Genomic DNA, 12219 nt, shown 5'->3' with positions numbered 1-12219 from the left:
AACTATTATGGAGTTTGATGTGTTTGAAAAGTGGGGGATTGATGCAATAGGCCCGTTACCTATCACAAGCAGGGGAAAAAGCTATATCTTGACGGCAGTGGACTATCTCTCTAGATGGGCAGAGGCTATAGCAGTAAAACAGGTCACTGCAAAGGATGTGGCAAAATTTGTGTATGATGAAATATGTTGCAAGTTTGGGGTGCCATTAGAGCTACTTTCAGATAAGGGGCCAGGATTTAGAGCTAAACTGTTAGACTTCCTATGCACAAAGATGAAGATTAGGCAGCAGCATACCACTCCTTATTACCCGCAGTGTAATGGCTTAAATGAAAGATTCAATGGTGAGTTGGTACAAATTCTTTCTAAAGTGACAGAGCACCAAGGAAAGAATTGGGATTTGGAATTGCCTAGTGCATTATGGGCTTACCGTACTTCGGTGAAGACAGGTACAGGGTTTACTCCATTTCATTTGGTGTATGGAAAGGAAGCACTATTGCCTGTGGAGGTAGAGTTGCCTGCGGTCAAGATGTTAGAGAAGTTGCTTGGGCCGCCTAGTGATGCATTCAAAGAGAGGCTCTTGCAGTTACAAGAGGTCCAATTGGATAGGATGAGCGCATTGGAGCATTATGGGCAGATGCAGAATAAGGCTTTGGCAAAGATAAATGAAAAGGTCAAAAGTAAGGGTATCAAGAAACATGACTTGGTTTTGCGCTACAACAGTAAGCTGGACAACACCTTCCAAAAGAAGTTTCAAATTAAGTGGGAAGGCCCTTTCAAGGTAGTGGAGTGTTTTCCAAATGGCACATATCAACTGGCTAACCTGGATGGTGTTCTACATAAGTCAAGGGTAAATGGATTGCGTCTTAAATTATATCATGCCAGGTTAATGATGGTGGAGCAAGATGAGCTGTCTGTGGAGCAAGAAATGTTGGTGAAGGATGAGGAGACCTGTGCTGCGGCGAGTCTCATATCTCTCTTTGCTGCTGCTGATCATGAATGATCTAGCAGGCTAGGGGATGGGCAAATTATGTCAGGAGTTTTTTTGAGCAAGGGATTGCGCATATGTACATACACATGCATGGTGCATCGAATAAAGGATTACCCAATTTCCATAGCCAGGTGGTTATGTGGGGCCCACGTGTGTACAGGTAGGACAGGGTGTACATAGTGCAACGATTTTCACTATAATCAGTACCACTGTGTTTTTTCTACAATAAGGAGGAGTTGGTAGCGTGTAAAACTTCTCGAGGAAGCTATCCACGGGCCAACGACATGAGGTAAGTAGGTGTGTCAGATGGCATCGAGTGGCGTCAGGAGGTCGAACGGGGTCAATACTTGCACGCGGAGAAGTATGGACACGACGTGGGTGTTTTCTTGTGATACTTATGCAGAAAGGTCATCATGAGGACCACTTTTTGGGGCCACTTCACGTGGTTGCGGGATGTATTATTTTGAAAAACTGAGTTCCAGGTGTGCGGATGATGCAAAAAGGTGACAACTATGCACTGCGAGGTCAGTTTTTGGCATGTTCGGGGTCCGTTTGAGGTCATCTAGAAGGCCATGGGTGCCCAACTAATAAAGCTAAGTGTGGGAACTGAGAAAACAGAGAGAAGACCAAAAAAAACGTGGAGAAGAGAGGAAGAACATCCGTAGGTGTTTTTTTTGGGTTTTTGGAGCCTGGTTTGGCCGTAAACTGCTCATCCGAGGTCGGATTTGAGCACTTTGACATTGTAGACTGGGGTTTTGGGCCGTTATGGACACGATGGCACTACCCATTTTGCCAAATTCCTCCCTCTTTTTCTCTTGTTTTGGCTGTGTAAGTTTCTCCTATGAGCGAAGTTTCTGCTCTAGTTTGTGATTGTATCTGGCTTATTTTACCCATATTGTGTGAGCTATTTGCCCCATTGGTGTTGGCCCATTGGTGTTGGCCCAAGCTCAATTGTATCTAAACATCAGAAATTCTCCTCTTTTGAGCTGAGTTTTTTGGGTGTGTGTGTGTGTGTGTGTTTGTTTGTGTAGAGTGGGCAAGTGGATAGTCTCTCTCCTCTCACTCTAGAGGTGTGTTCTCTCGTCCATGTGTGTTGTGTAAGCCGAGTAGTGCCCCATAGTGTGTGTGTGTGTGTATCTTCCCAAGAGTGTGTGTCGGGTTGTTATAGAGGCGTTCTGTGTGTTTCCATCCCGCTCACAACGTTGGGCCCGTGAGGATGAGTAGTTATACATACTACAAGAAGCCCACACGAGTATAGCCGGAGGACATTTCTTAGGGGAACTAACAGCTAGAAAGGTGTTGCAATCAGGCTTTTGGTGGCCAACTTTATTTAATGATGCATCACTTTTTGCAAAATGATGTGATGAATGCCAACGTTACAAGATCGCACAATGAAAGGATAGGATTCCCTTACATCCTGTTAAAGTGACTCAACCATTTGAAAAATGGGGTTTGGACTTTGTAGCCCCAATTAGTCCGGTAGCTAGTAGCACTCAATCTTGACATATTATCATTGCCATTGACTATGTAACAAAGTGGGCGGAAGCTAGGGCAACATGTAAGGCCGATGCAAGGTTAAGTGCCAAGTTTCTCTTTGAGAATATTATTACAAGATTTGGTTGTCCCTTTGAGATTGTGAGTGACAATGGTACTCATTTTATAAATGGAGTAATAGAAGAACTCACTACCAACTTTATGATTGCTCACCAGAATTCCACACCTTATTATCCACAAGCAAATGGCCAAGCCAAGAGCACCAACAAGACCTTAATGGAAGCTTATCGCACAGATTGGGATTTAAATCTTACATCAGCTCTATGGGCTTATCGTACTGCGTACAAAGTTGCCATTAACTGCACACCATTTAAGATGATGTATGGCCAAGAAGTGGTTATGCCATGGGAGTTTGTCATTCCTAGTCTTTGAGTAGCTTCTCAAGAAGGTTGGGATAGTAACCCCTTAGTTGAGCGATTATATATCCTTGAAAGGATAGATGAAGAGAGGCAATTAGCTGTGTAAAATGCACTTGTGGACAAAGATAGGAGGAAGAAACGGTTTGACCGTCATCTAAAGAACAAAGATATCAACATTGGTGATAAAGTCCTTATGCATGGAGTGCATAACAAAAAGAAAAAGTTGAAATATGCGGGGAAAAGGACCATATAGAGTATGTGAGATCACCCCACAAGGAACCATTTGTGTGGAGACTCTTGATGGAGTTGAAACCATTGGATTCCTCAATGGGAGCAAATTTAAAAGATACTATGATCCTTTAAGCCAAGAGGAGATACGTGCCATCCATACAAAATAAGCAGCCAAGGCACAAACAGAATTGAAGAAGATACAAGCTAGGGCTGAGGCTAAGGAGCGACAACAACGCATAAGACGAAAACGAGAGGCTAACCTTGGAGTCACACAAGCACTCCACGTTGAAATCGACGAGGATTGGTTGGACTCTAACACACCTCTATGATACCCTATTGAGCTAAACAACACCTATGGAAAAGTGCTATATAACTCCTTATTGGACACGGGTGCTAAATATAATCTGCTATCATATGGGGTGTGGTGTCAGTTAGGGAAGCACCTCTATCTGAGAGTATTATCTAAGTCAAAGGTGTCAACAAGAAAAAAACTTCAGTTTTTGGAATATGGCACACTTCTGTCAGTTATGACAATGGGGTTGTAGCTCAAGACTTTTTGGTCATGCCTGTTGGAGCTATGGAGGGTAATATAAACCTAGGATGCACGTAGATGATAGCCACCAAATGCACTATTGATTGGGGGACAGGGGGTGTCACAACACAGAAACCAACTCTTAGCCTTGCCACTCAAGCCATTATCCCTAAGATATTGCCTCTTAAGGAAATAAAACCCAAAACATTGCATGTCCAAGAGGTTGAACCATATGCCCCCATAGCCCAACTCTCTAGAGCTTCAACTGATGTAGTTGAAATAAAGCTTGAGACACACAAGACCCATCCCAATATAACAAACAAAACATACAGGTGGGTCCCTAAAGTTTCTTTAGCGACCATAGCCAATGCTAAAAGATAGGAGCCTGGTAAGAGACGTCCCATTCTCCTAAGGAAATGTAAAGAAACATTGTGTTGGATTCCTAAAAAACTATTGGAAGCCCAAGGCTACTATAAAGGAAATGATCAAATATGGGTGCCGAAACGTAAATTGTGCTCTTACTTGTCTCCGGGCCCATGTGAGCTCAATCCTCTGGCTCCAAAACAAATTGAAGATCGCGGAAAGGAAAAAAATCACGGAATGCTACACACCTGCTCCAGAGCTAATTTGGGTACCAAATAAAGAACAATTTGTTCCACCCATCTCAGGAAGAGGGAAATCAAATGAAGCTTCTTGCTCTTCGTGTAGCTTCTATATGGAAATAGAAGCTTCGACACAACCTCCACCTACCATTGTACATATCCATACAAGCAAGAAAGAGTTTGCACCTCCCGTTGTACGTTCACCACCTACAACAATGTTGCAAATAAAATCATGAGAGAGTACCTTACCACCCTTGCAACTAGATGAAACGCATAGGGCGGTCAAAAACTATTGGTTAAACCCTTCACCCGTAACAACTTGGAACAATTTGGTTTCAAAAGGTGACGACATCATTCCAAAAAATATGATCTACCCAAGGAAGGGGAGAGTGTTTGCTGACATCCATCATTCACTTGCTTCCCTCTCAACCTTCCTCCTTGACCTCTCAATCTCCAATCGTAGGGAATGTATATATAAAGCCTTATACTCACCAAAACAAGATAAAAAAGTAAAGAGCAAGAGCCATAACACAAAATCATAAAAACACATTATGCATAAGAACACGACCCTTGTAATATTTGCACTCTAACCATCATCTATTTGCATGTACAGATATGGCTAGTACGCTAAATTCATCCACTCCTGCCTTGGGTGAGAGGTACCCTCGTTACTTTTCATAAATGTTTCACATGGTATTTCTGGTGCTTGCCTATGAATGGGATTTGGTAGGTACGTTAGCATGTGAGAGGAATTTTGAGGAGTTAGAATAGCTGATATGTCTCTTGACCATGACTGATCCATACTTAGTAGAAAGTGTATCTCCCATTGCACAAGAGGGTGAAAGCATGATTGGGTGATACAATTTTATGGGTTGATTACTAGTTTTCAATAGCTGCACTATTAAATGTGGCGTGCGGTAAATTTTTTGCAAATTATTTTTAAATTTGGTGCCAAACAACTTTTTTAGATTCTCCTCTTCAAGAGCTATCCAATGATATATCACACGCCTTGGATTCTTCTATCTTTGTCAAACATATTACAACTATTAATTTGCCAAATAGTGATGTCCCAGACACAGCTTTGGTGTCCACCCAGTCATGCTTTCACCCATAGGTGTCTAGTGACCTTCTTAGTAAACATTGGTGTCTCTGATGATAAATAAGATTTACATGATTATACAGATGGCACATATGGTCTCATGGATGATGAATTTGTTTTTCTCGACGATGAGGATAGGGGTTTAGCCTTAGTGTTTCCCCCCAATCTCTACAATATCCTATTCCCTTGACTCTCTAGGGGGAGTGCAATTAATTAGGTTAGGGTTCCTTATGTTTTTTAATTGTGTTCAATAAGTGTTGGTACCTTTTCCCACTGATGTGCCTCCTAGAGGTATTCTTTGTGTTTCCTATTGTGTACAAGAACGTGTTGCTATTGTTAGGATTTGGACCTTCATGGAATCTTTCTCTCGTTCACACTTCAAATAAAGCGTGACCATCAACACAAACAGGTGTTTCTTGTCCATTAGCATTGCCCCTTATCTTTTTGCATCTATGTTTGTCTGCTTTAATTGTGATTGGTAGCATAATATCTAGCACATTTGCTTAATATCAAACATTAAATTCAATGTAATTTTTTGTCATAATCACTTGTCTAGGTTTGAAAATCAAGCAGCCCGACTAAGCTAGTTTGATTAAGCTAGGCGTTAGAGATCTTCTCTTAATACCATGGGGAATGCCTTCCTAATAATCAATGGTTACTTAGATTCTTAATCCAATTTAGGCAGCATTGTGTGAAATGTACTAGGGCTTTCTAGTGGGCTTAGTCCCTATTCACCTTTAGCTTAAGTATTATAAAGGTAGTTTACAAATGTGATGAGCCTGGGGAGGGTAATAGTGTTATATGACCCCCCAAAGTTACAAAGTTAAAATGCTGAAAACGAACGAACAAAAAAAAATAAAAAATGAAAGTGCCACAATGTAAAATCTTAAGCTGGAAAAGAAATCTCAGCTTGATTTGGTACTCCACTCACATGTATCGCCTATGGTACTAGATCCCTAGAGGCTCCCAGTGTGGGCGCTTTTCCTTGAAAATAAAAAAACCCAAGGTATACAAAATAAGCACACACATCAAAATTGAATCACTGTGAAAAGACTTTGGGGGGTCAAAGAAAAGAAAATAATTTAGGTGATGATTTCATGAGCAATTCCTTTTATCGTAGCTTAACTACACGGTGTTCTAGGTATAGCCTCTAGTCAGCCCTTGGACATGAAATACTTGGCTCTCGCAATTAAACAACTTAATTGACGAAGGAAATATGGGAGAAGCTTGCCCATGGTATTAATAATCGATCTTTAGTGCCTTTTGATCGTTAAATTAGCAACCCCAGACTTGTTTAATTTTTTACTTTTACAATTGTATGTGTTTGATTACATTGCAATTTAATGTTTATTGTTGCTGACAAATGGTTTAAAATTATGTTACCAATCAAATTGTCTGCCTACAACTACATATGCTTTTTAATTGTTTATGAAAATGCAATTACTATGCCAATGTTGTTTGATTTTGTAGTGATTGAAGGAGGCTAAGGACATTCATCTCAAATGCTCTTCCACCTTGATGAACGAGCTTCAACTCAAGAGCTTCTGAGGATGGAATCTACATCAGGAAGGGGGGCATGTTAACCCTCACGCACATTCCTATCACCTAAGACGGATGTTAACCCTCACGCACATTCCTATCACCTAAGAGATCGAGCATTGCAATGGAGGCACGATGGCGGCGAGGCGGTTGAGTGCAGCGTAGAGGCATCTCCCTCTTCTTCGCGACGAGGAATCCTCCACGATAGCAAGCGTAGAGCGGTGAGTGACACATTATCGCCATCTTTGAGCTTACTAGTTTAGGCTAGTTGCATGCTTGGAGCCATTTGTGGCTCGCACACAGTGTATCGGAAAGTTCCTTGCCTTGACACGTGCAACAGACGTGCACAATAACACTCAAATATCGTTACCAAAAGTTGTAGCTTTGGAACAACCAAGAGAAATCATGCAGTGCAAGCTTTCATCCAAAAGCAAGAAACGACAACCAAAAGCCAAAAAAAGACAATCACAACTAAGGGTCATGCAACATCTAGATGTATACCTCATCTCCAACTACAAAAACAAGGATTCTACAGTGGAAACAATCACATATGGATACGAAACCTAGTCTCCATCAAGCCGAAGCAAAAGAGAAAATGCCAAAGATGGTCACACAAGGATCAAAGGCAAGGTGGGTTCCAAAATCGCTCGTGGAAACTCAATCACAAAGAACCCATTCCTCTCACTTCTCATGGGAAATAACAAAAAGGCTACATCAATCCCTACAAGAGTTGAAGGACTTGTTTCACAAAGTAGTGTCAATATATGACAAGCAAGTCAAGAGGAGCCAAAATATGCCAACCTACTCAAAAAAATGGTGGCATGAATAGACTACCAAAAGGAAAGAGGCCTAACTTTCTATAACTTATGGAATTGGGTTTCTAGCCTAGAACAGGTACATCCAAGTTGCCATAAAAAATACATGGCATAATAGGCAAAGTCGAGCAGTTAAGCCACTAAATGAGCGAGGCATTAGTCCCAAAGCATCAAGTAATATTCTCTATGGTCTAAGCATCTTAGCTAGTCTAGGTACTACTCAAGATGGAAGAGTTGAGTATAATTACCTTAGGCCGCTCATGTTGGTACATGTGAGCATAAGAGTTGACGTCTATGTAAATTATGTGTGGTGAAGGAGGAAGTCCAAAAGGCACTCACACACTAAGCACAGTGAGTTATGAGTGGAGAAGCTTCTAAATCAAAAACCCTTCTTGGAAACGTGGAAGCTATTGAGACGTCCTTTGATGTTACATGTGCTACATTTGTTCCTTAAAGCACCCATCAACTCCATCTCTTACACTACATTCTTTTTTTTTAATGAATTATTCATATGCATATAGAGTGTCCCATAATTGGCACTTGCATTAGGCACTCTTCTTTTGTTTCTCCCAAGTACTCACCTTGCATGACAGGTACATTATGTCTAAATGCTCAAATGTAATAAGAGTGTATACCAAAGGTTTTTTTTTTCCACGGGGGTTTTTCCCTTTGATCATCCATGTTTTTTTCCCTAATATAGAAACACACCATCCTCTTGTATATATTTCTTCTACATCAACAATAAGAAATAACTACTCATATCAATCGACAATGACTTAGAGCAAGAGCTGCAGATCTCAACATACTTATCAAGATCATCTCTTATTGTCAAGGGCAACAACAAAGCTCCATAAAAATTGGACAAAGACAAAGCTTCATTAAACAAGGGCAATAAGAAGAATGACATACAAAGCCAAATGACAAGCAATAACAACTTCAACAAGCAAGCTATCCACAGCAACCACATGTAGCTCACACAATGCTTTAACATTGGCTACCTATTGCAGACAACTCAAATTGTAGTGGACCTTGAAAGAAAACCCAGCATAAATTCCACACCACAAAGATGATCAGTTCTACAAACTTAAACACATCAAAATCCGTCTTCACAGCCGCCAAGACTGGCAACAAAAAGGAGAATTCACACCAAGAAAAGTTGCCTCAACAATCAAAGCTCAAATCGTGTACCAACAACATGGCCGTTATAAATCACTCAAGGAAGGGGAGAGCATCATCAACAATAAAGCACTTCCCAAGCTAAAGCCCCACCTTGAAGACAAAGCTAATGACAACCCCATACCAAGATAGCACATGGTCGTGTCAATGGACAACACGAGCTAGGAAGGGGGGAATGTAGTGGACTCACCAAATGGGCATCGACCTGGTCGGACACGTAGCCAAAAACACATTTTTTCTTTACTATTTTTTTGAGCTAGTGTAGAGATACTGTGTGTAAATCTTGATTCCACAGTAGCAGGCCAATTCCCTAAGTTGTAATTCTGTCATGACAATTGTAAAAGTCCATGTGAGTCGGCCATTGGCCATGTAGAAAGCCCTAGGTATAAAGGTCAATAACTTTAATGTGAAAGGAGGCTTATCTTTGAAAGAAGGATAAAAAGCTCTACTATATTATTAGGGAAAATTTGGACTCTCAAAGGGGCACTATAAGGACTTTGTTGACTTTCCCTCTCTTGTCCAAAATGGGTGTACGGTAAATTTTTCACAAATGAAATCAAAACTTGTCGGACCTTTTAGATTTAGAATGTACTCATCGAGATATATAATATTCCATTAGATTCCTTATATTCTAGAAGATTTGTTTTTGATGTGACAACTCCATCAAATGAAATCTCTCCCCACATTTCAGCTTCAGTGAGGGAGACCATAACTTCTACAAATCAATTCCAAATTTGTTAGAGTTTGGGGATGTAGAACCCACTTTCTAGGATCTGTTCAATGATATGGTGATTGATAGGGTTTTGAAAAAGTGTTTATGTACTTCATTGGGTTGTCCACTTTGGATGAAAGAGGCAAAGTCAAACCTTCTTATACGGCCCCTTTGAGAGTCCAAATTTTCCCTAATGGTACGCTCAAGCTACGAATTTGCTCCAACTTGTAATCAGTTTTTCTAAAGATTGAATAATCCCTTTTCGATTCCAAAACTTACATTGTGTTTCTCTCTCTCTCTCTCTCTCTCTCTCTCTCTCTCTCTCTCTCTCTCTCTCTCTCTCTTTGTCTTTCATTCAAGTGTAAGCATTGGCAATTGTGATGTGGTTTGCAACTACGCATATATGAGCCCTAAATGCATATTTGAGTGTTTAAATCACTATTTTTAGTCATTTTGACCATATGAGAGTGTTCCTAGACCACAGGACGACCTTTCTGGATTTTTTTGTTGTAGTTTTTAGGACTTTTTTCATGATGGATCGTGATTTTGGTACCTTGTTAGATTGCACCTAAACTTGATAGGATAGTGCCCCTAGGTGTCTTAGAACTCCTCCTAAAGTTTCGTTACATTCTGAGTTCGTTCAAGTGTCAAAATGGTGTGATGACCAAGAGAGGTGAGAAAGGACATAGAAAAATTTCCTTGATCATTGAGTGATTGATTCACTTGTTGAGTTGTTGTGTTAGATTGTTAGGTTCACTTCTTGAGATTGACAAACTCAAAGAGTCTTTGTGTCCCATTCAAGTCACTTCCCTGAGTATTGACATTATGTTAGTGCTAGATATCTATGCTACAGACGTCCATCACATCATCCCACTAACATATGCAATACCTCATGTTACCCTATGATGCAGGGGTTTAATGTTGTCATTTGATCTAGGGGATGATTTGATACTTCTGGTTTATGATAGTTTATTTGTGTACCATTTGATTTGTGATGGTATTATGATATATCTATTCCAAGTCAATTGATGTTTATGCCATGGGATCCAAGAGCATTCCATGATGATCATACTAAGATGCACTATGATCATATATAGATTAATGCAGTATAATAATTTATTTGCATGTGTTTATGCCACATTTCAAACAATTTTTTGTGCTATCCCTACAATCCAAAACAGGTATGCTCACATGAAGCCAAAGTTTGTGAGATTATTGACAATAGCAACAATGGGGTGAATGGGGGATGAATAGCATTTCATGCTTGTAATTTTTTGTGAAGCTGGCACATACAAGGTGATGTGCAAGTTTAGCAGAGGTGAATGTTGTGTCAATTTGTGGGGTGAAAGACTGTTATTTAAATGCTTTTTGTGGTTTTGGTTATCTTATGATTATGCTAGAATGTTAGAGCATGTATGCCTTGGGGTTGTACCTTTAAGAAAGTATTCAAATAATGTGCCTTCAAAGGGTATTTAAAAAACCCCTTTACTTATATACTTAAGGTAATAAAATTACCCCTTTTTCTTTAAAAAGTTACCGATTTACTCTAAAATCAATTAAAAAAAACCCCTTCTGTTAATAAAATCCTGTTAAAATTTTAAGATTTTGGCAATTAGAAAAACCCACTCATTTGAACTCACGTGGTAACTTACATGACTGAGAGGTGAACCCCCCGAGAGGTATGCAGGCCCAAGTTTATGGATTTGATGCTTTCAAAAAAGGGATTTTATGTGAAAAAAGTCTTAAACCATGCAAGGCAATTTGGGTAGCTTGAGGCCATGTGACAATTGATAGAGAGGAAAGTGGGTGTGAGACTAACTCTACTCTATGAAGGAGGTCAAAAGTGTTAGTCTAGAATTTTTTTGTAAAATACATTTTTTGGAAAAAAAACTCACAAATGAAAAGGGAAAGATTGTTTTGAACACTTTTATATCTTGCACACATGAAAATTCCGCATCAATTAGGAGATTTTCAAGTTCTCATGCCCTACTATTTTTTGGATTTTCTACATTGATTCATTATTAGAAACTAGGTTGCTTTCGATGAGGTTGATATTTTTTATTTGAGAATTTTTTTTGTTGAGACGTGCACCACAAAGGAGTGTAAAATTGGGTTGTAATAGGGATCCAATACTTATAATTGGAAATTTTTGGGTTTCCATAAAAAAATATTGTATTTTTTTCTTGTTTCCTATTGCTATAGCCATAGTTTTTAATCTAAACCTTAGTTATCTCTCACAAATAATCTCTATTTTGCATTATACTCTATTATTATCGCCATATTAGTTTAATCTAAACTTGTTGCAAATGGTTCTAGCCTACACTAATCTTCATTTATAGCCAAAATCTCAATGCTTTCTTGGTCTCTGCTAGAATATGGAGCACTCCTACACCATCTAACTTTTGCAAGTTTGAGAAGAACGGGCTCCTCCAATTTGGGTTTGGGTTGGCTTCTCTTTTATTTTTTCTCAATTGCATGCATGGAATCAATCACAAATAGCTTGTCCATCCTTACTATCCACTTCAAGATCATATTAACCCCTTCAAAAACCATTTTCCAACCTACAATCAAGCCTAACTTACCCATTTAATCATGAAGTAGCTGCACCAATA

This window comes from Adiantum capillus-veneris, chromosome 3 (genome assembly GCF_014529385.1).
Source record: "Adiantum capillus-veneris isolate H3 chromosome 3, ASM1452938v2, whole genome shotgun sequence".
NCBI classification, from domain to species: domain Eukaryota; kingdom Viridiplantae; phylum Streptophyta; class Polypodiopsida; order Polypodiales; family Pteridaceae; genus Adiantum; species Adiantum capillus-veneris.
Note: the sequence above shows the minus strand (reverse complement) of the source record.